The sequence below is a fragment of the Herpailurus yagouaroundi genome, unplaced genomic scaffold, assembly GCF_014898765.1.
Source record: "Herpailurus yagouaroundi ecotype Mexico unplaced genomic scaffold, PumYag 142, whole genome shotgun sequence".
In the NCBI taxonomy this organism is placed as follows: domain Eukaryota; kingdom Metazoa; phylum Chordata; class Mammalia; order Carnivora; family Felidae; genus Herpailurus; species Herpailurus yagouaroundi.
In genome coordinates, this window is record NW_024412397.1 from 43748944 (window position 1) to 43770932 (window position 21989).

At 36.7% G+C, this 21989-nt stretch overlaps 1 long non-coding RNA gene across 1 annotated transcript in view; it reads left to right on the plus strand.

The window, feature by feature from the left end:
• The first annotated feature begins 436 nt into the window (after positions 1-436).
• Positions 437-21989, plus strand: part of LOC121033048 (uncharacterized) — an 85899-nt gene continuing 64346 nt past the window's right edge. The window contains exons 1-2 of the long non-coding RNA XR_005791664.1: positions 437-619; positions 5871-6016. This is a non-coding gene — a long non-coding RNA (uncharacterized LOC121033048). The remainder of the gene's footprint in view (positions 620-5870; positions 6017-21989) is intronic.

The following is a 21989-nucleotide window of genomic DNA, read 5'->3' on the forward strand; positions in this document are numbered from 1 at the left end:
TATATCTTGGCTTGAATATTTCCCTAAAATTGACTAGGTGTGGGGCTTTGATCTAGTTATTTAATTTTCTAACATTCTATCCTGGCAACAAAGTAGTCATAAGCAGCATCAATATATGATAGATTGCAAATATGATGACAAACTCTTCTCATCCCTGCACCTATGCTCTGGTGGTGTGATTTTGCAGATCTTCCTTTTAAGAAATGGAGCCTATTAATTTGTTCCTTGATTCTGGGTTGGCTTATACCACTTTTTATTGGCCAGTGGAACATTAGCAGTATGATGCAAGCAGAGGCTAAAAAAAATTATTGCACAATGAGGTTTCCCATCTACTTGTGCTCTTTGAATTCCCGCCACCACCACCATGTGACAAAGCCCTGGATGTCTGCTGTTTTATAGCCTACATGTGGCCCAGTCACTTCTGTCATCACCCACTATTGCCAGCCAATCCAAGCAGCAGAGCCTTCCAACTGACTGGCAGGTGACTGTATTCACGTAAGTGATCTTCGTTGAGACCAATAGAACAACCCATCCGAGACCACTTCAAACTGTGAAGAACGTGAGCTAAATAGATGGCTGTTTCAAGCCACTAGGTTTTGGGGTTGTTACAAAGCAATAGGTAAGTGATACATAGAGTTAGTGGGAATTAAGGTTGGAGGTGATTAAACTCGCATTAGAGTTTGGGAATGGAAACACTGGAAGCATAAAATTCTCCATGATAATTTAAAATATGTATTAGAAGATGACTATGAATCATTTTATTTGTTTTGAAAGCTGAGGGAAATAGCTAATTGGGATTGTAAGAGAAAGAAATAAAGGGCATTCCTTTAAGAACACGAAGGAATCTATATATAATGCAAAGTATCTTAAAATATATATTAAGTTAACTGGAGTTCCTTAAAGCACAATTCCAGGCTCTATCTCACCCTTACTGAACTTGAAATTTTGCATTAGTGGAAAGTGTAGACACATACTGTAGAATGTCAACCTAGAAAACATATGAGAAGTTTTATTCACTGTGACTATATAAATTTATAATGAAACACTTTAGATTTTAATGTTTTATTCTTAAAGTTACAGGAATGAAAAAGTTTTGCCAGTTCTCCTTCCAACTGTAGAAGGAAAGGTGGCATGAAAACTTTTATGGATTTCTCTGGAGATTTAACTTTTATTAAGTAAAATTCTATTTCTGGTAAAATAGAATCCAAATTCCATTGAAGCAACTCCCAAAATACACTTTGCAATAGAAATATTATTTAATTAGATATGTGTATGTGTTTAATTCCTAGACATTGGTATACATGCATCAGAAACAGAGAGAGTATTGTCTTGGGTTCTAGATTTAGATATTACTTATTGTTTTAACTTGATCAAATCATTTATCTGCTCTCTTTGTGTCCACCCTATAAAATAAGAATGTTGAATTAGGGTCTCTAAAGTACCTTTCCAAGATTCCATGATTAATGACACAGGTTCCTGTTTTTAATTCCATATAATCCAACATAAACTGACCATTTAATTAACAATACCACTATGCTCACATGAGTATTTTTTGTTTGCTTATGTAATTATGTACACATAAAGGGACTGATTCCTTAGGTCTCATTCTTCTTTGTGGCCATAAGCCGTGAATGACCCAAACATCAGTTTATGCCATCTATTCAGTATAAGCTTCTTCCCAATCGATATTATGTGGTCACTTGTCAGGAGAATGCAACCAAGAAGGATCACCACAGGTGCACCTTCAACCTTGTTATTGATTTGCCATCTTTGATTTATAAAGTATATCACGATTTCCAATTAATGTTATTCAGCTGTGTTTGATTGCTTCAGTGTTTAAAAGGTTTCATTATTGATTTGTTTTAATGGCAAATCACATTCAGCATCCAATCTATGCTATGCAGTTTTTTAGAACATGTGAATATATTTCTTGCATTCAGTTTTCTTTCACTATTCTTATAATGGAATGAAAGACTGCAAAACCATTTTCATTCATACATAACATTTTGATTATTATATTGCTTGGTATGATTTAAAAAGGAAAAGATTAAATTACCCTGAAGGGAGGAGAATTATGAAATAATACCAAACAACTGAGGTAGGCTTCTTAAAGGATGTGTTTCAAAAAGTGGTAATAGATTAGCCATGCACAGAGGGAAAATAGGAGACCAATTTCTGGATCCGATTTGAAGACTCAAAAGACTCTAATCAAGATAAAAGAATCACTTCAACACTCTAGCTCACAACGTGGAATTCTCTTTATTAATGTAACCTTTTGTTTAAGGCATTTTCTCAGACAAATTAAAATGCACCTTCCCATCCTGTAAATGATATCATATTAACTAATTCACACCTATTCTTTTAATAGCATGCATAAATTAAATTAAATTTCTTAGCTGAAAACCATGCATGATTTAATGGTTATCAAAATGGAGCAAATAAACTCTATAAATTAATGGCAATGTATACCTTCAGCTATCAGGAGTAGAAATTTGGGCTGGCAGGGTTAGGTATATTAAGAAGCCAAAATTAAAGCCAGTGCAGCCAGGGACAGCAAAATGTGTGTGCACATGCCTTTCTTATGAATGTGGGTAAGTCTAAGAGTGGCAGCGTTCACTCTTGATTCTCCTTACGATGCATCCTCTGCTTCCTGTGCTTAGATCCCACACTCAGGATCTTACTCAGAAGCTAAGATACAGCTGTAGCAGCTGTTTTTAAGAAGTGCTAGAGAAGATTCAGATTTGCACCAGAGTTTGAGGATCACTAATTTCCACTAATTATCCCTAGAGGAAAGTGATCCATGAGAGGCTGGACTCTGAGATTCAGTAAAAATAGAGCTCTTTATTAACACAGCACCTTTCCATGATGTGTTTCAAAGGAGTAACTAGAGCAGTAAAAATTGACACCACAGCTCAAGGATGTAAATAAGGTCTTAAATTAATAATCAACATACAACCGGGGGGGAGGGGGCAGGTAATGGATATAAAGGAAAATAGATACTGTTAAGAAGTAAATAATACAAATTAGAAAAAAAAGAGGATGGTTTTTCTAGTTGGGAAAATAGTCTTTAACATGACTGGGCAATTATAATTTACATGAAATAAATAAGTGTAATGTAATAATATAATAATATAATCTAAATTCATCAATTGTTTCATTCATCAGTTCATCACTTTTTTGATGCCTCTGTTATTTTGTTTGTTTTACATATTAGTATATCTACAATGGAAATTCATCTAATATTAATTGTGCCCTTCTGTCTTATCATTGTTATCAGGCAAGTAGTAGTTTTGTTGTAGTTGCTAAAAATTTTCCATTGATGCCTTTGGGTAAGATCAAGAAAGCACTAGAAACAGTGAGTCTAGAATCTCAAATTGAATATATTAATTATTTTACAACAACTATTGCCACCTCAGGACCATAGGACATACTTCTGACTAACTTATTTATTCCATTAGGATGTTCTTAACTATTACTTATGTGAAAATTGTTTAAAGCTGAGCCTTTCTGATAGCTCATTTCAATTAAAAACCTGGGTTCAAGTGGACCTAAAAGAAGTCTTCAGTCAGGTAACTTATTTTCTTTTATTTATCCTTTTTCAAGTTTTCAAGTGTTTAGAGAAATGTTAAGGCTGAGAACTTGCCTAATCATAAAAATCATTATAGAATATTTGATAAGAATATAGAATTTTAAGGCCTTTCCCTGGAAATTGTTACATATTTTGGGGGAAGTTGATTTTTTTTTTTTTCAGTATGCTCTGTAGGTAATTTTATAATTAGGCAACTCTGATTAGATTTGTGTATAAGTTTCCTAGTTGATGTGGAGATAGGTGGCAGAGAAGGTTTTGAAGGGGTAAGAAAGAAGAAATCTGTTTGTTTGGTAAAGATCTATATTGTTGTATCTACTGATATTGGATATTGAGTGTTGGGAGTGTGTGAAAACAGAAACTGCTGGGCAGGTAGAGGTGGTTATCAGTGATTCTATCCAGGTACAGAGTCTGATGGTACAGAGCAGCATGCTGTCTAGCCTCACTGGATAAAGGGTCCCATCTGTTCCAGCTTCAGAATCGTTGATCTCCACCCCTCCAAATCAGTGTGATACTGGATGACAGTAGGTATTCAGGTTAACTAAAGTGTTCGGGAGCCAGTGCAGCAAAGCAGATATTGCCTTTTATAATTTTTCATATCCACTAGAGAGCAGGTAAATATATGACAAAGACTCTGTCACATTTACCACTAGGGATATATGAGGAACAAAATAAATAACAGTCGAGCCTCATTATTTGTGGATTCCGTATTTGCAAATTTGCCTACTTGGTAACATTCATTTGCAACCTCAAAACCAGTACTCAAGGCACTTTTGCAAGTCATTCCCAAGGCACATTGCAGACATTTGCAAGGTGGTGAAAGACTGAGTTGCCCAACGTGCCTATTCCTAGCTGAGGTTGAACAAGACAGTACTCTGCCTTCTTGTTTCAGCTCTCATACTACAAAAAGTGCCCTTTTCACAATCTATTTAGTGCCAAATGTTTGCATATTTGTGTTTTTTTGATTGGTCATTACATTGTTTATAATAGCCCTCAAGTATAGTACTGAAATGCTATGTAATGTTGATTAGTGCAAGAAAGCTGTGATATGCCTTACAAAGAAAATATACGTTAAATACGTTTTGTTCAGGCATGAGTTACAGCGATGTCACTTGTGAGTTCAATGTTAATGGGTCAACAGTACAGGCATGCCTTGGAGATATTGCAGTTTCAGTTCCAGACAACTGCAATAAAGCAAACATCATTATAAAGCCAAGCGAAATATTTTTTTTGCTTTCCTCATGCATATAAAAGTACACTAAACCATAGTCTAGTTTATAGTAGCTTTATGCCTTAAAAAACAATGTGCATACTTTAATTAAAAAATATTTAATAGCTAAAATATGTTAACTATCACCTGAGCATTTAGTGAATCATAATCACTGGTTACAGATCACCATAACAAATATTAAAAAAACAAAAAAGTTTGAAAAATGACAAGTGTTACCAAAATGTGACACAGGAACTTGAAGTAAGCAAATTGCTATTGGAACGATGGTGGCAATAGACTTCTTTGACCTGGGGTTGCCATAAACCTTCAACTGATGGAAAACGTAATTCTGTGAAGTGCAATAAAGGGGAGCACAATAAAATGAGATATGCCTGTGTATGTCGAATAAAGTTCCTACAGGCAGAAATACACATAAAACAAGGTTATATGTTGATCAATTAAGAAAATATGACCAGGAATCTTGCAGGAATCTAACCTTCCATTTCCCCTAGGAGCAATGGTGCAGTATTTGCTAATCCAGGGTTTGCCATGACATTATAGAACAAAAATGAGAATCAGCTCTATCTGTGGAGTATTATTCTTTGCAATGATAAGAAGGGACAAGAAAAATAGATTCTGGCCTAAATAAAGCATGCTAAAACTTGGTTGTACAACTGTATTCTCCTCTACACATATACCCAACCCCCTATCAAGCAGAGTAGTTAAGTGTATGACCCAGTTTTTGAGGATAGTCTAGTACCAGATAATTCAGCTTTCCTTCCTCTGAGATGAAGATGAAAGCCAAAGGTCAGCCCTAAATTCTGGACTAACATGAAAGGTAGAGAATCCCACCATGCAGTAGTTTTAGCAAAACCTAAGAGTCAACTGTAGTGTGTTGAATCCAAGATGTAGGAAGTATGTATTAACTTCCATTTCTCAAAAGAAGGGATGACAATGTGATGAGGTCCTGCTATAAGTACACATTATGCTTGTATTGCTTCTATTATTATGTAACAAATCACCCCCTGCCCCCCAATATAGGGACTTTTAACAAATATTTGTTATCTCATACAGTTTCTGAGTCTGGAATTCTGGAACAGCCTGAGTGGATGGTTCTGGCTCAGGTCCTCTCATAAGGTTATGTAGACCAAGACTTCAGTCGTCTCAAGACTCAACCAAGGCTGAAGAATCAGCATCTAAGTTCACTCAAGTTCTTATTGGTAAGCTTCCATTCTTTTCTGGTTATTGGCCCAAAGGCACCATCCTTCATCACATGGTCCTTTACACGGGGTGTCTAAGTGTTCTTATAACATGGCAGCTCACCTCCCTGAGAGCAAGTGACTCAAACACACACATGCACATACATGCACATACACAAAACCAAGATAGAATCAGTAGTCTTTAGAAGCCAAACTTGGCAATGATATACCCTTCACTTCTGCTACATTCTGTTGATCACACAAACTCTGGTACAATCTGGGAGAAAATTACACAAAGGTAAGGATACCAGGAGTGGGGATGAATGGGTAATATCTTTGAGGCTGGCTACTACAATGCAGTAAGTGAAAGTTTCACTAAGATCAGATCTAAATCTGAAGGAGGAGAGGGAAACTACCAGTGGAAAAATGTAGTAACAAATAGAGAGGAGAGGGTAACATCAGACACGCAGCATAGAAATAGGGCAGAAAAGGACCTCTGTTGACAAATTTTTCAGTCAATGACCTGATGAGCCTGAGGAAATTAATTGCATATAAGTGGAGGTTGAAATGGGAGGAAGACAGAAAAAGTGAAGAAAAGCAGATAACATTGGTACTTGACTTAGGGAAAATCTGATTCATGGAGAATCACTTGACTTTACCAAGCCCAATTAAAAAAAACACACAAAAAAAACAGAGGTTGTTTTTTAAGTCAGTGAGTAAATGGATTAAAATTCTAAGTGACTGAAATCAGTGACAAAAGACTTTTAGTCAAGCGCATCTACTTTTATTTAAAAAAATACCGTATAATCACCATATTTACCCAAACTAGTTGCCCAACTCTTAGATGAAGAAGTATCTTATCTAATTCCTGGACTCTTACAATGGTCTGAACAGGCATTTGATACTGTTCTTTGTGCTTGGAGAGGAGGTCTAAAGATGTCTTTTACTTTGACAGAGAATGCTGGGCAATATTTGACTCTCACTTCCTTTCCTGAAATTCCCTGCCTCTCTCTTTCATACCAGAGATGCCTTCCAATTATGTTTTCCGTTCTCATATGGGACTTTGAAGAGGTACTTTCTAAATTCTCTTACAGAGCAACTACACAATAACCAGATAAGGAAAATGTAGCCCATAAAGACATAGAAAATACCCAATGCTTAATTCCACTGCTTCATAAGTCATGACTTAGATGAGTTCTGTGGGGTAGCAGCCTTGCTCTGCCATGGTTTCCTTGGTTGTTTTCCAAATGCATGTTCATAAGAAAGCACTGCAGCTAGCAAATGGCAGAGAAGCCTCTAGTCTGATTCTGCAAGATTGTCTACTGTTGAACAGTTACTAGATGGCAAGCTTTATGTTAAATGATAGGTAAATATTCATATGCTTGACAACACTACTAAGGAAGTATATATAACTGGTATAATGTATTTTATACCATGGGCATGTATTTACAGCCTTGGCCTGAAACATTGTTTGAAATGTCTCTATAATGTCATCTAGAACATGGTGATCCTTGACTCTGCTGTCACTCGGTATAGTTGTATGCTTAGAAGGAAGTCAGGATTTCTATCTCACCCTCATCCCCCGCATGATAGGAAGCTTTTGGAGGTCAGAAACGTCAACTTTGCTCTCTCTTTCATAGCATACTAGTGTGTATAGTAGGTGATCCACAAATATTGAGTAATTGCCGCAAAGCTTCTCTTCCCTGTCATAACACTAATTGCATCCAGTGGGTGTTCAATTCAAATCAATTTGATTCAACAAACATGTATCGACAACTTCTCATTCTGCTGGCACGAAACCAGTTATAATGTGTGCTTTCTGCCCCCAGGAAAATTCTAAAATATTTCCCCAAATTGAAAGTCAAACAGTATCAGATCCCTTTGCCAGTGATCAGCAGGAGCCAAGTTAGAATTAGCATCAACAATGAGAGCAGCCCTGACAGGGAAGAAAACATTGCTTTCTCTGAGCTGAGGTTTCCATCTCTGGCATTCTGTCACCTCACTACTTGTCCAGGCAGACACAAGTAAGCCAAGGCATTAGATTGGCTAAAACTAAAGCTTCTGGTGGGAGTCTGGTAAAATGTCACCACTGTACGTAAGTGGATACCGCTTACCTGGGGAGATCTCTGATAATTTACTATTTTTACTAGGTTTGTCTTTAGTGATTTGTACTCTGGGACTGGACTTATGTATACAAATAAATACATTCATACTCAGAAATAATGATTCTGAAAGTCTAACCACCGGTTATTCAGATGATGCTACCTTTTGAAAATTCTTCTTCTGAAATTACTTTCAGAACCAGTTGAAGTACCCCAAAGAAAGAAAGTACACCAAGCACATCCTTTTCCTTGCTCAAGTATCACAGTTAACTTCATTTTGCATAATGAATATTGCCATGCTGATTCTCAAAATCTTACTCAACCTCCGCGGCTAATAAAGGAAATTTGGAAATTAAAAAAAAAAAAAACAATAACAACAGCAAAACTGTTTTTTCAAAAGATGTAGATTTGGGACATGTCATTGAGTGGCTTTAGTGAACGGACATCTATTAACTACTTGACCCTCATAAATATAGCTGGTGCCACCACGGGAGACAGAAGTGGTCAGAATTTATTTAGGCACTATATAGATTTTTTTTTTAAAGCATAGAATTGAGAGAAAAACTAGAGAAAATGAAAATTTAGTCAGTTTAGTACAAGCCAGTAAATACAAAAAGCTATAAATTAATGATTCTTTGTTTTTAAATATTTATTTTTGAGAGAGAGAGACAGATTGTGATTATGCATCAGAAGGGGAGGGACAGAGAGAGAGGGAGAGACAGAATCCCAAGCAGGCTCAGCATGAGCCGTGAGATCATGACCTGAGCTGAAATCAAGAGTTGGATGATTAACTGACTGAGTCACCACGCACTCCTGTAAACTGACGATTCTTAGGATCAATATGATTATATCTATTAAATCCTTGACTGGTTCAGGATCTTAAGAAAACATTCATTCTGCACTGGGGTTGGAGCAGGGCAGAAACAGAGATAACTTCTCAGGGACTCAAGAAAAGATGACCCTGCACAGGTGATTCATTAGATGTGTACAAGGCTATGGGGAGAAACGTGGGACCACTGATGAGCAGATTAAGGTCAAAGTGAAGCAGGGCCACTCTGCAGTGGTGACTAACAAGTGTCATCGCAGAACAGATGGGATGAATTGTAGGAAGGCACCCAGAACAAATACTTTTGGCCCTGTTCTCTCCTTCTGTGTCTGTAACTGGTGTGACCACACCACTCTATTTACACCACTGCTTGAAGCTGATATTTCCTTTCCGTTCCCAGCATCATGGCCCGTCACATCCAAGCTGGATAACTGTAATCTCCTTTCCCCTCGACTTCCTAGTGTGAACAGATGCTGTGATACCTCAAATTGTTATCTGTTACAATAAGAAAAAAATATAGTTTAGAAAATACCCTTTGCTGAGGGAAAATAAATTCCAAGTCCTTTTCTTTACCAACTGAAGAGCCCTATGAAAGCTGGGTCCATTAGCAAATCCTCCTCGAGAAGATCTCTGATAATCTAAAACCTCATGTAGGAATACCTGGCAAATAATCTTAATGATGGAAAGAAGAAATTACATATAGTTTATATAGAAGTGTTCAAATAGACACTCAATTTAGGAGGGGAATAGAAAGAAGTAATATTCAGAAAATGTTGAGGTTCTACCATTTGCATAGAGAAACATCAATATGAAATATTCCTGCCATCGAGAAGTATTCACTTTAGTTGAAAAAAAGATTTTTAAATATTAAGTGTAGCACATTAGTTCAGCTAATAGATAATGATAATTTTACCAGGAAAAATCTGGAAAGTAGATTTTGACTTCTTCAGTTACCAAAGGACAAGGTGCTTTTAAAATAAGACAATAGCAACCAAACTATCCGAGTGCTATGTGGATCTATTTTTGAGGAAATATCTCTCAGTCACCTTGTATATGTTTACCATGACCCGGAACAGTCTGACCTGGCTCTGATTTAAGACTTAGATGTGTGGAAGAGACAAGAAAGTAAATAGTAACTTAGAAACAAATGAATGAATTAGAAAAAAGAATTAACTTCAGCCAAAGTGCCACATGGTTAAGCAAGTTTCCACAATGCAATATACATTATTCCTCCATTCTTTTGGTAATATAATTCACATAGCAAATTAAAATCTCACGAAATCTTATTTTGAAAAGCCAAATACGCTTTTTGGATCCAACATACTTTTCAAACAGAGCAGAATCATTTTTCTTTTTTTCTATTTATAACCAATGAAATTAATTTATGCACAGCATACGTTTTATGTACGATATTCCTGTAGTTGTTAAGAGCAAAGGTTTCCTGTCAGTCAGCACAGGGTTGAATTCCCAGACCTGCTGCTTATTAGCAGTTTGACCTGAGAAAGTTTCAAAGACTCACACCTTTGTTCCTTTCCTTTCAAAGGGTAATAGTAGCATCCATTTGGGTTGAGAAGGGGTGCTGCGCTCAGTTCCTGTTACAGTGAAAACTGATTATTATATTAATAACACATGAAGCACTTAATATTATGTTAATTAAAAAGTGTATAAAAGTCTTGGAAAAGCGTGGCTCCCTGGAGATCACCCTACTTGTACACCTGCGTGGAGCAGTGATGAGGAAATCTAGACAGTCTGCCCCAAGACATTGAGAAATAGGCGCTTGGCTGCTCTAGTCTGTCTCCTAGAACTCCCAGTACTCCCACCCTCAGATTTTCCCATTTCCTCCTGGGCTCCCTGAGCATCTTCCAGGGGATCTACACTGACCCCTGGCCTCAGCCCTGCACTTTTGCTCACGTTCCTGCTACGCAGGAGCCGCTGTTTTCGCAATACTGAAGGCAAAAGCAATGAAGGACTGAACTATTTTACTTTAAATACTCCCAATCACACAAAGTCTGTCCTCTCTGGGGAATAGTGCAGGGAGTCCCACACTAGGCCCAGGACCCTCCGGCATCCACGCAGCCCTTGTGCTGTCGCCCTTGAATCTTGGGATAGCTAGTTAGTGTACATGAGCTGTAGATTTCTCCCCTGTAATACAGGGCTATGTATGTTCAGCTTTCAAATTCATAACAAACTCCCCTCTGCTTCTCTTATTAGGAAAATAGATGATTTTCCTTAAAACCTTGTGCCCCGGGGGCACCTGTTTTTGAGCATCCAACTCTTGACTTCTTGACTTGGGATTTTCGCTCTGGCTCTCTCTCTGCCCCTCCCCTGCTCATGGGCTTTCTCTCTCTCTCTCTCTCTCTCTCTCTCTCTCTCAATAAATAAACTTAGAAAGAATCTTGTTCTCCAATTACTCATCAAAGATTCCACGTCGAAAAACTCTATATTTAGAATATAGAATTAATTATCTTTTAATCATAATTTTTAAAAATGTATACAGCTGGTTTATATGATTATGGTATGTATTTGTGGACACCAAGGACTACCTTGTCCTTTTTGAGACCTTAAGCTTATGAAAAGCAGGGTGAATGATTGCTTTTCTTTAAATTTCATAGGACCTGAACAGCGTTCTACATTTTGGGGAGTCTAGATAAAGGAATGGGAAAATTAGCAAAATAGTGACTATCAAGTAGAGTTTTTAAAATTCAAAACATTTTTGGCTACTTTTTTTTTTTTTTTAATCTTGCCATAAAGCTCTTAAAGCTCTTAAAGAAGATTCAAAATTGTAGGGGTGCCTGGGTGGCTCAGTCGGTTGAGCGTGGGACTTCAGCTCAGGTCATTATCTGGCTTCTGTGAGTTCAAGCCCTGCGTCGGGCTCTGTGCTGACAGCCTGGAGCTTGGAGCCTGGAGCCTGCTTTGGATTCTGTGTCTGCCTCTCTCTGCCCCTCCCCAGCTCATGCTCTCTCTCTCTCTCTCTCTCTCTCTCTCTCTCTATCAAAAATAAATAAACATTAAAAAAAAAGAAAATTCAAAATTGTAATTCAAAATTTGCCATGGTAAAAGGTACTAAATACAACAGATAATCTATATATTATTACTTTTAGAATATATTTTAGAATACATTTAAAATATGTTTTAAAATATAGTCTAGCTTCAGGCTACCTGAAAAATAATCTTGTCTCTGTCACCGCCCTTTATGACAAATACAATTTCACTTTTAATTGTGAATTAAAATAATTCCTTTTCAGTAAAATAATTACTTCTTTAATTCTTAGATGGATAAAATTCAGGGAATACTTGATTAAAGACATATGAAGGTGCTAAAAAAATGTAAGGATAACAATAATCACAGCAGAAGCACTTGGATGCCGGTGTTAGCAGTGTGTTTAGTCAGTATATACACATGCTACAAGTTGTTGATGTTTATAGTAACATTCAGAAAAACATTACCTTTCTGAGTTTCTCCTCCATAAAGAAATTGTTGTGTTATCATAAAATGAAGATGTGTTATAGTAACAAAAGTATCACAATGTAACCCTTACTCAGACAAGTGTTTAACTTAGAGTTTAACCAAATAAAACTATCCCCTAAGAGAAGGGAGATATTCAGAGAAGCAAACCAAACTGATTCTTCTAAAGATTAAACCCAGAGAGGCTGCCCAAGATCCCTGGTAACTAGTGAATTTGAAGCGGGAATCTGTCTCTTAGCTTCATAATTTATATACTATATTTTCCTGCATCCTATTATTTACAGTGCTTTGCAATCTAAACTTTCTACCTGTACATATAACTGTTCGATTCGTAAAATAATATTTTAGATCAGACAGTTCCCCATGCTCTGAGTTTCCACTAACATAACTGTTAAAAAGTAACATATTTCTCCGTTAGCATTCCCCATTGGTAGAACTCAAAATACTTTCCATTTAAATACAAACCTTATATTAGCCAACATATTTATTATAGAAAAACCACTTTCTATTCCACTCTGATACTACATTTATACATTGACGTTTTTTCTCTTCAGGCAAAAAGAGTTAACAATTCTGAAAGAGAGAATGCAATTTAAAGACCATTCAAAGTGATTTAACTATTTTTAATGTTCAGTTTAAAGATGAAGGAGAAAAACTCATTCCCCAAAACTAGTATTTTAATTAGGGCAAATTAAGAATTTTGTTCTAGCTATTAGGAGAGAAGTTCCTCTAAATTGGCAGTAATGTTTAAAAACTTTGTTTGCAAAACACAATATGTCACTGTATAATAGTCTAGAACATGGGCTAAACTCACTAAAATGGCATGTGTCTCTCCCTCCCTCCTTCTCTCTCCTCTGTGTGTGTCTCTCTCCTCTCTTTCTCCATCTGTCCCTTTTTAGTGGCTACTCATCAGCTGTTGGGAGCTGATCATGTACAAGGTGTGCATGAAATGATGTTCTTTGGTTTTGCAATGAAATGAATTCCCTCGGTGACTTTCAACAGTCTACTGTCGACTGGCAGCTTGCCATCTGGAAAAACTGACACTTGGCTCCCCTGGGCCCACTGAACAGCATTGCCGCAAGATAGCATTAGTAGCTGAAGAAAATGGAAATGGGAAGCAAAGACTACTTGACACAAATAAAATGGCACAGCCAGTCTGCTTTTAAAGTGGAAGGGGAGGGGCGCCTGGGTGGCGCAGTCGGTTAAGCGTCCGACTTCAGCCAGGTCACGATCTCGCGGGGCGGGAGTTCGAGCCCCCCGTCAGGCTCTGGGCTGATGGCTCGGAGCCTGGAGCCTGTTTCCGATTCTGTGTCTCCCTCTCTCTCTGTCCCTCCCCCGTTCATGCTCTGTCTCTCTCTGTCCCAAAAATAAATAAAAAACGTTGAAAAAAAAATTTTAAAAAAAAAGTGGAAGGGGAAAAAAAAAAAACAAAAACCAGGACAATTGGCCTTTCAAAAGAGCTCTGTTTAACATCTTTTCTCAAAAAAAATAAAATAAAACAATAAGACACTTTAGAATTCAAGAGTGAAACTATTTACTTTTCACTAACTTGCTTAGAGGAACAGAATAGCTTATTAATGAGGACTAATCAGAGCTGACACTGTAGTTACAGGGCAGTTCATTTTTACCATAAAAAGGCAAAAGATAAGCACTGAAATTTGGATTCATTGATTGATCAACTTTATACGGGTTTTTTTTTTTTTATCTTTTATACTTCCAAACAAGTTTTCCTTTTTTTTTTTTTTTTTATTTTGTAATGTTATTTATTTTTGAGAGAGAGTCAGCACAAGCAGGGGAGGGGCAGAGAGAGAGAGGGAGACACAGAATATGAAACAGGCTCCAGGCTCTAAGCTGTCAGCACAGAGCCCGATGTGGGGTTCAAACCCATGAACCATGAAATCATGACCTGAGCTGAAGTCAGATGTTCAACTGACTGAGCCACCCAGGCACTCCAAGTTTTATTTTTTAATGAACTGTTTCCTCAAAGTTAAAAACATAACATTTAAATATTCCTTTAAAAAAATCTTTTTGAAATAGCAGTTTGCTTATATTTAAAATATGAAACTTACCTACTATTTGCTTAAACGAACAAACAAAAAACCCTATTTGACAATCAGATTAAAAGTTCTACAAAGTACTGTAATGTTTTCATTGCCTAATTAATGTCATCCAAGTTTGCTTATTTCCTGGATTTTGCAAAATCATTTTCATGGATAACTATTGTTTACACTGTTAAAAGCAACAAAACTATCAATTTTCCTTTGATTCACTACAAAAAAGGCAGAGATACTATAATATATGACATACTATATTAGATCTAGATATAGAGTCGGTACTTTACCTTGGGGCTCCAATGTTAAAAGCATGTTGTTGTTTTATAATTCTTTAAAGTTTACAAACCATTTAATGATATCTGGTTCTTATTAAGGACTTGCGATATTCTAAATGCTTAAAATTGACCAAGTTAACTTCCCTCTTGATCCTATGAAATTGAAAATAGTAAGTGTGTAAGCTAAGCAAGTCTCCTAGGATACTTACAGAATAAGCAGAAACAGGGATTCAAGTCAGATAGTTTGCCCCTGACATACATGTTCTCTACCCCAGCTACCTCCTGCCTACATAAAATATATATAATTGAATGCCTGCTGTACACTTTCCCATGAACTCCTTCTCCTTGGTTATTACTAGAATAGTAAAGAAGAAAAGATCAAATTAACAGCTATAAATACAATAGCACCCTAATCTCCAATCTTCATCTTTAAACCATTTATAATGGTAACGTTGTGTAGCAAAAGAGGAGCACTCCTTGTTCCAAATAACATCACTGCAGTTATAACTCATTAGAAAATAACATAAATAATGGGTACATTCAGAAATACAAGGAACTCTAGTATTTCTTCCTTTCTGTAGAATTCCTTTATTCTCCAACCTCTATAGGAGTTATGTGTCATATTTTAAAGAATATATATATATAGTCTATATTATTTCCAAGTCCCACAGAGGATCTGGTGAAAATACTGTTGGTAAGTAAAGATTAACTGATGAAGTATGATATCTCTCAAGTTCGAATTCAGTGGTCTGTAGCCTTGGGTGCATTAACATGACCTAGGGAGCTTTTAGAATCCCAAGACTTGGGCCACACCCCCATTTCAATTATAAAGGAATCTTTGGGGATGGAGCATATTGTTTTTAACTTGGATTAGAACCTTCTATTTTTTTAATTTTATTTTTTATTTTTAAAAAATTTACATACAAATTAGTTAGCATATAGTGCAACAATGATTTCCAGAGTAGATTCCTTAGTGCCCCTTACCCATTTTGCCCATCCCCCCTCCACAACCCCTCCAGTAACCCTCAGTTTGTTCTCCATATTTATGAGTCCCTTCTGTTTTGTCCCTCTCCCTGTTTTTATGTTATTTTTGCTTCCCTTCCCTTATGTTCATCTGTTTTGTCTCTTAAGGTCCTCATATGAGTGAAGTCATATGATTTTTGTCTTTCTCTGACTGACTAGTTTCACTTAGCATAATACCTTCCAGTTCCATCCATGTAGTTGCAAATGGCAAGATTTCATTCTTTTTGATTGCCAAGTAATACTCCATTGTATATATATACCACATCTTTTTTATCCATTCATCCATCGATGGACATTTGGGTTCTTTCCAGACTTTGGCTATTGTTGATAGTGCTGCTATAAACATGGGGGTGCATGTGTCCCTTTGAAACAGCACACCTGTATCTCGTAGATAAATGCCTAGTAGTGCAATTGCTGGGTCCTACAGTAGTTCTATTTTCAGTTTTTTGAGGAACCTCCATACTGTTTTCCAGAGTGGCTGCACCAACTTGCATTCTCATAAGCATATATTTTTTAAACCTTCCCAGGTTGATTCCCAGTGTGCAGTCAAGATTGAGAGCAATTATCTAATTTCACTTAGTTTTGCTCACTACGTCTCCCCAGTACTATCTTAATTAGGCAATTACTTTCAGGTTCCTGTCTTCAGACAAAAGAAGCAAATAAGCAATGAACCCCCTGGCAGGTAGTAGAGGTGTTAGTACTTGGAAAAGTAAGATGTTTGCTGAAGTCAACTGTAGCTATAAAGTGACTGGTTTAGCTGCTCAAATTAGGATTCTAGATACACTGGATTTTTTTTTTTTTTTTAGCATTTTGTAAGTATCAAACATAGCTTCATGAGGAATTTCAGATTGATTCTAAGTACTTCTTTTGTAATAGAGATATGCAATGTGGAAATGTGTGTAACCATGCATATATATGTTATATATTTTTAACATGAATTTTATATACAAGTCAGTAAGTATATTTTTAAGTGCATAATTTCAAGCTTCTAGAAAGTCAAAAAAAACACCTTTGAGCACTTTTTTGTAGCTAGGAATAATCCCTGAAACATAACCTCTTACCTTTAGATTAACTCAATTTAGAACAATTTTTTTAAGTTTATTTATTTATTTTGAGAGACAGAGAGAGTGTGTAAGTGGGGGCTGGGGCAGAGAGAGACGGGGCAGAGGATTTGAAGCAAGCTCTGTGCTGACAGCAGCGAGTCCAATACAGGGCTTAAACTCTCAAACCATGAGATCATGACCTGAGCCGAAGTTGGATGCTTAAGTGACTGAACCACCCAGGCAACCTAGAACAATCTTTCTTTTTAAGAAAGGGCCTAAAGTTTGAGAGGAGAACACTAAGAGAGAGCAAAGGAAGAGAGGAATTTGGAATATGTTAGAATAAAACAAATATAAAACCACGTACCTGCTTCCTTACATATTTTATCATATTACCTCTGTCCTGAGATCACCATTATTGCTCATTTTCTGTTCATTTTCAGAAATGGGTCAAATAAGGAGTAGGAGTAGGAAATAGTTACTAGAACTTTGATCCAGTGACAAGTCTAAGACAAGAAATCCCTTGTTTTTAGCCTTACGAGTTGCTGTTAGGACTAGAGTATAAGAAAGCAGGATATTGGAGGCTAGTGTATTTTTGTCATCATGAACATTTAAATCTCAGATGGTTCCTGAGAGTTCTTCCTGTCTAGTCTAGACTTGTGGTTAAGTGGCTTTCCCCAGTTCACCTATCCTGACCTCATCTTGGTTCATTTTTGGCCTTCTGTGGGCGGTGGTCATCCGTCACCAACAGAAGGGATCCTCAAGCCTGGCTATGACACAGGCTACAAAGAGATGGGTCGTGTGGATGTGATCCAACAGACATCCATCCAGACCTGTTCCATTTATGCTCCTACTTCTGGCTCTAACAGCTTCCCCTAGGAGAGTGGTATAAATCCTCATGCCTAGAATAGAAATCACACGCTTGAATATAACCAGGTTTCCTTTTCCCTGGGGATAGAATAAGCCTGAGCTTCCCCAGAGTTTTGAGTGTGCTGCTGATAGTATCTACCTTAGCTGTTGGGTGATTTCCTTTGCTGACATATATTGGCAATAAAGAGAGGAAAATAACCCAAATTAGTCAGATATACCTTTATTTAAGGCAAATAAGAGAAACAGAAAACATTTAAGCAAGGTAGGTCCTATATTTCCTCCCTGAGCAATTCATTATGAACTTTTATTCTTTTAACATAGTTTCTAGCTTCAATCGATTTTAACTCAGAAGTGTAAATTGACAGATACAGTGTGCTACAAGACAAGTATGAATAACACTACTACTTCTTTTTTAAAACCTGCCCTTGAGGAGCTTCCAGTATAGTAATGCACAAATAATCGTATGCCATGGTATAATGGGAAATTGAAAACAGTTTAAAAGCAGTCAAATTTAAAGACAAGGACTATTAAATGAACTGTCTGCAAGCATCAGTGGATTCAAACATCATGCCTTGGCTAACCTCCTGAATTCTCAAAGGAACGCTGAGGAATGTAGGATCTAGGGAGGCTCTATTTTTCTCAGGCCCCAAACTCTTCATCTAACATGAATAGAGAAAGCTTTCTCCATAAACGTTGAATGTGCTTTATAAGTTAAGTGGCAGACAATCTATGAGGTTGTCACTGGGAAGCCTAAGTTCTTTCTGTAAGCACATCATTTATTAATTTCCCACCAAGATGTCTGTCTCTCCTTCCTTATTACAAAATGATAGAGGCCAAGTATTTCCTTCTTTATCAACAAATCAATAGGCATTAGTAGGATCACTGAAGGAAGAAGGCAGCTGAGTTTTTAGAGAATTTACTAAGAGAAAGCCCTAACTTCAGTAATGTTTTCAGTCACTAGCAACATTCAAGGTTTGCTTAAATTTTGGAGGTAGAGATATGTATTTTTTTGGAACTTGAATTTAGAATTAACTCATGACTTACCAAAATGTACTTAAATGTCTTTTAGTGAAAGGAAGGAAAATGTGTTAGATAAAAACAAACAACAAAATAAGCCTAGTTTATATGAAGAGTCTGATTGTCAGTTCTTTAAGTCCCTGGTTTGGTATGTTGAGATTACATTCAGAAATTAATAATTTGTAAGATAAAAAAAGAAAGATTGGAGAATGATTAACACTGATGGAACAGATTCTATTTCCAATATGAAAGTCATCTCACCTGAAGAGAAGGTAGGCAAGTGGGAGGAGCCCAATATAGCAGCAACTGAAAACTGTCCCTACATTAACATTAAAGGCTCAGATAGAGAAGGATGACACAAAATATTCTAGGAAGTTATCAAGGCTGCATTAATTTCTATCCTCATAAACTTATTCCCCTGGGAAATACATCTGTCTCAAATATTAATGAGGAATTCACATAGTGTAAGTTTGATAAAACGGACAGACCAGGATTGCTGGTGATAGTAATGGTACAGAAAGTGCTGTTTCATCATAAGAGAATGGATGTAATAGGTCTATGTGGCCCTGAAAGGCATCTGATGATTTGGGCGAGCCTCTACAGCACTGAACCACCATGCACACTTACAGATGCGGCAAATATGGCTTGTGTGATATGCCTTATAGCATATCCTTGAATCCTTGAATCCTTGAACACAGGGTGGGTTCCGCTCCCAAATCAAAAGTGTCCTAATAGTAACAACTCAAGCTATATGCCTCAAGTAATGTAAGCCACTTAATATTTGCAACACAAGCAGCGAGGAGCCCTCTTACTCTTCTATCATCCCTTTGCGTTACCAGCAGCCTCAGTGGGCAGGCACAGTGCCATTTCAGCTGCAATCTCATGTCTGCCCCATTCTGCATCTGACATGTCTGAACCTCTCCATAATCTCAAGTAGCCAACAGCAGGACCTGTCACACAAGCTGCGAAACTGTGTCTATTTGAGTGAGTATCACAGTGGCCCATTTTTTTGTCCAGTGACAGACTTATGATGAATGTTTCTGAAATGACATTTTAGATGACAAGGGATGAAAGTCCCCAAGTCAGAGATCATAGTTCTTGGGGTCTCCAGAGCAGCGTTGTTGTCAGTAAAACTGGCTGTGTGCAAAGATGTTGCAACGTGGACAGTCCCCAAATCAATTTATCATCACAGGCCATGAAACGCACTTGTGGCAAAATCAATACAGACTTTCAGGCTCCCTGATAAAGAATCAGAGAAAATTTTATTTACTCTTTTACTTTGCAAATGCTACCTTTAAATCCAAAGGGGAAAACTATATGTTGGACTTTCCTATAAAGTTAAACAACGATAAAAATAGTGTCCAAATTCTATTAAGGAAGTAATCAAGGATGCTTTCAGGGCCTGGAAATTTCCCATTTCAGTCTGATGTTTTGACAGAGAAATAAAGATAGGTTTACAATGATATATAAAGCAATCCTGATAGGTTAAAAATTGTACCAAAATGGAAAAGGTCTGAAAAGTAGCATTTATATAAAAATGAAAATATTTTTGTGTGTGTTATTTCACACTCATGAATTTCAAGTTTGTAACCACTGAAAAAGAGTTATTATATAAAGTCCAAGGAAAACATAGTGTGGGGAGTTCTGATTTCTGAGAGAAGCCTGTCATTATAATTGTTTGGTTAAATAATAACACAAATTAACACTATATACTTTAGTCAGCATTTACTTTTCCAGGCACTGTGCTAAGAGCTGTATGTGGATTTATAAATTAATCTTTATAGTGACCATTGAAGTAGACACTCTCAATATCTTCATTTTCCAAAAAAAAAAAAAAAGAAAGAAAAGAAAAGAAAAGAAAAAGAAAGAAAAGAAAAAGTAATTGAAGGATAACAAAACTAAGTAACACATAGGATTTAAAGTTATGAAGTTATTAAGTGGTTGAGCTAAAGTGGGAACCCAGGAAAAGTCACTCCAAGGCAGATGCTATTAAACACTGTGGAATACTCATGAAATGCAGATGGAAAGCCTTTCTTCTCCAGGCTACTGTAAGGCTTTTATGTCTAAACTCAGTAATTTGGGGGAAATTACCTATAAAATGGACAGATCATTATCTAATGGCACTTGATATCCCTATTCAAATTACTGGTATAGAGGCACCTGGGTGGCTCAGTCAGTTGAACATCTGACTCTTATTTTGGCTCAGGTCATGATCTCGCGGTTCTTGGGTTCTTGGGATCGAGCCCCACCTCGGGCTCTGCACTGACAGCATAGAGCCTGCTTGGATTCTTTCTCTCCCTCTCTCTGTCCCTCCCCACCTTTCTCAAAATAAATGAATACACTTAAAAAAAACAAACAAACACTGGTATATCCATAATCATATTATGTGTTAGCTTTGTGAGCTCCTTAAATTGCTCAAGTGTTAATTAAATTAATGAGAGGATTCTTTAAAGAAACAAAAATCATTTGTATCTAGGATACTCAGTATTATCAACTTAGCTAATTCTAGAAATATTCCAAACCATTCTTATCCAAGCCTTTGGATCTTGTAATACTTTCCATAATTAATTACAGTGGATATATAAGCTCAAAAAATGAAAGAAAATACCAATTTGCTTTCATTTTAACAGGCTTGGCAATCCCCTTCCACACACACACATACACATCAAATCTAAAGTCTAGAGTTCATCTGGCAATGCTACATAACTTCCATTCCTCAAATTAATCTAATATTGATTTACTATTATATTGCTGCCCCTTTCATTTTGAAGCTTACAATGTAATTGTACTTGTTTACTAAATTAAAAACAGTTTTCACAGAGGCAGTGTTTAGAAAACAGATGGATTCATCTCATACAAAAAGCACTTCAAATTTATTCTGGCACTTTCTACAGAATGAAAGAAGAACACAACATAAAATGCATAGAATTCTATGTAAAAATAACTCAACACATTTCCCGTAAGACATCAGCCTGGATTTTGTGGTCAAAGAATTTCCATAGAGCAAATCACTTTTGCCACCCTGACAAGTGTTTTAGGGATGTTAGAAGAATACTATATCAGTTTTCTAACAGGACATATTACTATATTCAGAGATATTTAAAGGTCTGGCTTTCTGCTTAATACTACTCAAAATTGTGTAGGAATTCAAGCACTGGGTGTTGTTCCATAAAAAAAAAAAATGATGTTTTAAATACAGCTTGCTGGTAACATATGGAAACAAAAGAACACTGCTAAACTGCAATCAACTTGCTATCTTTTGTTTTATAACACAAGGTTACAGCAGAATGGAATTTAAAATCCTAAAGTCAAGAGTATATA